Genomic DNA, 5422 nt, shown 5'->3' on the forward strand with positions numbered 1-5422 from the left:
CCAACTCATCATCAATGCTCTGTTCTGAGCCACTGGATTCACCATCCACATAAGAGTGACCTGCATTCACATCAAACATGGGCTGATCAACCTTCTCTTTTCCTTTTCGTGATACATGCATACCACTATCTGCATTGCTTTGAGAAGATTCTCCTGATCTCAATCTACCTATCCATGGCAAAGAATGTGAAACACTGCTAGAGGACGCTCCAGGTCCACTAATATTTTGTGACTGCTGCTGTGAATTCTGTGCAGCATTACCATTTTGTGCATCTACATCATCAATCACATTTATTGGTTTATACCAGCTACTCATCTCATAAAAAACAACATCTCTGCTCACTATAAACTTACGAGTAGAAGGGTTATAGCATATATACCCTTTTTGCTGCAGAGAGTAACCAATAAAGATGCACTTCTCAGCTTTTGGATCCAACTTGGATCTCAACTCATCTGGCACATGTACATAGGCAATGCAACCAAAAATTTTCAAATGAGAAATATTTGGTTTCCTACCAGTATACCTCTCCTGTGGAGTCATCCCATGTATTGCTGCAGTGGGAGTCCTGTTCATTATATAGACTGCTGTAGCAACTGCTTCAGCCCAGTAAAAATCTGGCAAGTCTTTTTCATTGAGCATGGCACGAGATACCTCTCCAATATGCCTGTTTTTCCTTTCTACAATTCCATTTTGTTGTGGGGTATGACTACATGAATATTGCTGCTTTATGCCATGCTCCTGCAAAAACCTTGCAAACTCATTTGAGAGGTACTCTTCCCCTCTATCTGACCTTAGGCATTTTATTTGTAGGCCTGTTTCTTTTTCAACCATAGCTTTAAGAGTTTTGAAATGCCCAAAAACTTCACTTTTCTTTTTCATAAAATACACCCAATCTTTTCTGCTATAGTCATCAATAAAAGTGACAAAATAATGAGAGCCTCCAAGAGATGCAGCTTTAGTAGTCCACACATCAGAGTGGATTAATTCCAATGGCTTCTTACTCTCTTGAACATGTCTAGGAAATGGTTTCCTTGCCTGTTTTCCAAACTGACAAGCTTCACATACCTTACGCATTTCTGCAACCTTGAATTTAGGCAATCCTGCAACAATATTTTGGGCCTGCATTGATTTAAGTCGCTGTACATTAACATGACCAATGCGTTTATGCCAGATATCAATATCTGCAACTACACCGGTCCCATGTGCAAACATTGCTGCACTCAATTCAGACATGTCTGTATCCAATGTAAACATTCTGCCCTTCTTCTTTCCTTTTGCTATCAAGTGACCTTTATTTTTCATATCCTCAACAAAGCATCCATGAGGATTAAATCTGACCTGCAAGCCCTGCTCAACCATTTGACCAACAGAAACCAGATTCTTGGTGATATTCGGGACATGAAATACATCGGACAGGTATTTCTTTTTCCCATCCTGCATACACAAAGGAAATTTTCCAATCTGCACAATAGGATGTGCAGTATCATCACCAGTCTCCACAAATCCTGGTTTTTCCATTTCCCTTGCATCCTCCATCCATTTTGCATGACCTGTCATGTGGTTTGATGCACATGAGTCAACATACCACACATCGTTGCTTTCTTCTGCACTTGTCACAGAATTGTTCATGTGCTGCACCATAAACAAATGCTTATTTCTGTCATCACCCTGTCTACTAGAAGATGCATAATTCCCTTGTTGCAATTTCCCATTCATGATGTCATTCTGCTTTTTATAGCAGCCTTTAGCCATATGACCCATTTTACTACAGTAGTAGCATTTAACATTGTTGTTTGCATTTTGGCCTCTTTGCCATCCACCACGACCTCTTTGGCTCCCCCTGCCTCTAGAGTTACCACGTCCTCCTCCATAGGACTGGTTTTCTTGAGTTTGCTGCATATTCTGATTTTTACCACGGCCTCCAAATCGGCCTCCTCTACCTCTGCCTCTACCTCTTCCAGCATTTGAGTAGAAGACAGTTTCTTTGGAAGTTCCTCCTGAAGAAGATGCACCACCATTTCTCTGCTCCTCAGAAATTAGAAGAGCAATCAACTCCTCAAAATCAGGAAATCTTTCACGAACTGAAATGGATGTCCGAAACTGTGCATAATCCTTTCCTAGACCATTCAAGGTCACAGAAACTAAATCATCATCTTCCACTGGCGACCCAATGGAAGCAAGTGCATCTGCAATCTTCTTCACTTTCATGTGGTAGTCATTGATGCTCATACTTTCTCTTTGCACATTATGCAACTCTTGCTTGAGCTGCATTTTCCTGGCTTGCGTATTTGTGCTATACATTTTTGACAAAATATCCCATGCCTCCTTTGGCGTACTTGCATCCTGAATATGCACAATCATAGAGTCTGAAATACTGATAGACAGCCAATACATAACTTTCCTGGCTCTCTCATGCCATGCTTTAAATGCCTGCATTTGCTGTTGATTGGGAACATCAGGAAGAATTGGTTCTTCTTCATTTCCTGCAACAAATTCCCAATATCCTTTTCCCATAAGGAAATTCGTCATTCTAAACTTCCATGCCTGGAAGTTGTTCTTGTCGAGCTTTTCAGTTACAATCTGTGAAAGAGAATCAGATGCCATTACAGAACATTGCAAAAAATTCTGTCACTGCAAAAACTCAGCTTCACCCTCACAAGGGCAAATCTGCAAAACTGCCGAAAGTGGTATTTGACCACATAGTCACTTCCTAGTGACGATTTTGCATAAACAAGAACCAAGGATGATTCTGAAACTCCCAATGTCTCTGCGCACAAGCATACGATGCAATTTCTACAGTAACTTTTCACCAACCTGTAGAACAGTGGTCGCACAGCATAAAACTGGGCCTTTTCCTGAGTGCGTGCAGAAAACTTTCGCCTCCAAAACAGGCCCCGAAATGGCCTCAAATCAAAAAAACAAGGACGCGAAGGGCCAAAGCCCTCACCCGCAGCATATACTGCCCTCTTGCTTCACCGCGAAGGGCGTCTCAACCTGAGACAATGCACTCTTGCAATTTTTGGCTGTGCTACTTGGCAGAGATCTGCTCCCAAAACAGAAAATGAAAGCAACACTGCTCCTCTTACCAGAACACCGTGAGCTTGGCTTGCTTTCTTGAGCTCCTTACCACGAACAAGGCTCTGATACCATGTCAAGATTGTGGGAGAGAAGGAAGGAGTCTCACTTGTAGCTTTCTTGCTTGCACAATGGGGGAATACACACAAAGGGTGGAGGCTGAAAACGGTTTTCCTCTTCTTAGTTGTGTAAGCCAAAAGAACTCTCATACAAAGAAATAGAAGAACCCTATATATGGGTCTCAAACCAAACTCAACTAACTAAGGTGGCATACTAACTGAGCCACGAACTAGAGTAGATAAGGATAGTTGTCATCTAGCTATTATTCATGGGCGGTGTACCAACTGCATCTGCAAATGACACGTCGGTGACATAAATGCACAACGGTCACCCTGGCATATCACGAGTGGAGCTCGATATCTCAACAAGAAAGTGGAACCAAAGCTACTGCCCACCAGGTATTAGTGAAAATACATCATTTCAGAGTGTTTCAGTATGAAAAATCCATGTCAGTCTATACATATATGCTTGCTGTAATAAATTTCAGTTTTCAGTAAAAGAGAGCTAACAGTGCCAAAATCGGATCCCAAGGCAATCGGATATTTCCAAGACCAAAGCTGTGATTCCACCACAACTGTAAATGCTGGTCCTGGGGCTGAAAAAATGGTGACCAAGCTTCGGAGGGGTCTGGTTAAAGCCAAGGAAGGCCTCAAACAAGCTCCAGCAAGTCTTGTTCAAAGGCAAGTGAGATATGAAGCAAGGGAGCTTCAATGGTGGCTGCCCCAATCTTGTTTACAGCCTGTGAGACCTGATAACTGAAGTAAACCCTGAAGAAAATGATCAAATACCTCTGATGATGTAATGCCCTGAAGGTGCCCAACAATGCCGAGAAGGTGCTCGGGAAGCTACGGAGTGACGGGAGCTCGAAGGAGTCGGATATGGCTGCCGAGAAGGAGACCCAATGTAAGTAGGGAGTCGATGGGATGCTGAGAATGCCATGAACCAAGCTCAAGAGTGGGAAAGCAAAGCTCTGATACTAATTGAAAGGGAGCGACGGATCGAAGGTTGGACTCGAGAGCTATGGCACGAGAGCAAGAGCAAGAAAGGGAGAGACTAGAAATGGGAACTCCAATAATCACAATGTGTGACTAGGCATTCCTTTATTCAAACTATCTAAAAGAATAAAGAATAAAGTGACGGTGATGGGCGCCTGCCACCTGCAGTGTGCAATGGTGGTGACTGCCAGTGTAGTAATACACGGGCAGCTAGGCAGAGGCACCTTTACCCCCAATAGTTGTTGCCATCATCCCACTTCAGAGCTTTGGCTTCATACCACTTCGTCACATACTCAGTACAGACCAAAATTTATCAGTTTTGTATCCTTTTGGTTGGTGGATCTATCGGCCCATGAAGTCAATTTTCCACTTCTCGAATGGCTTTAGAGGAAGGATGGGTTGTTGTAATGTCCCCCCTCGTGCTCCCCCCGTGCCTTCCCCCATGAGAACCCCCTTCAAAAATTTTAACTTTTTTTGAAATTTTTTTACTCTCCCTCTCTCTCCCCCTACCGGGTGTATGGCGGGGAGAGAGAGAGTGTGAGTGAGTAAGAGGTAGAGAAGGGGGGGCATGCAGCCCCCCCAGATGGCGGGTGACACCGTCTCCTCCCCCCCTTACCACCTCCCCCCACCTTAAAAGGCAACCGCTTCCCCCCCCCTCCCCCCCCATCATCCTGGATAGCCCCCCCTTCTTTGACATTGGCAGCAGCTCCCCTCCGTGCCAGGCCGCAGCCCGCACAATCAAACAGGCGCAGCCCCCCTCATTCGGGATCTCAGCCCAACCCCCATCATCATCGTCATGAGAAGAAGAAGAAGAAGAAGAAGAAGAAGAAGAAGAAGAAGAAGAAGAAGAAGGGGAAGAGAGAGAAGGAGAAGAAGAAGGAGAAGAAGAGAGAGAGAATAGGAGAAGAAGAGAAGAAAAGAAGAAGAAGAAGAGGAAGGGAGAGAAAGAATGAGAAGAAGAGGGAGAGAGAGGAGAAAGGAGGAGAAGAAGAGGGAGAGAGAGGAGAAGAAGAAGAAGAAGAGGGAGAGAGAGAAGGAGAAGAAGAAGAAGAAGAAGAAGAGGAAGGGAGAGAAAGAAGAAGAAGAAGAGGGAGAGAGAGGAGGAGAAGGAGAAGAAGAGGAAGGGAGAGAAAGAAAGAGAAGAAGAGGGAGAGAGAAGGAGAAGAAGAAGAAGAAGAAGAAGAAGAAGAAGAAGAAGAAGAAGAAGAAGAGGAAGGGAGAGAAAGAAGGAGAAGAAGAGGGAGAGAGAGGAGAAGAAGAAGAAGAAGTGGGAGAGAGAGAAGAAGAAGAA

Source organism: Lygodium microphyllum, chromosome 13, assembly GCF_053477565.2.
Source record: "Lygodium microphyllum isolate KBCC chromosome 13, Lygodium_microphyllum_v1.1.10, whole genome shotgun sequence".
Taxonomy (NCBI): Eukaryota; Viridiplantae; Streptophyta; class Polypodiopsida; order Schizaeales; family Lygodiaceae; genus Lygodium; species Lygodium microphyllum.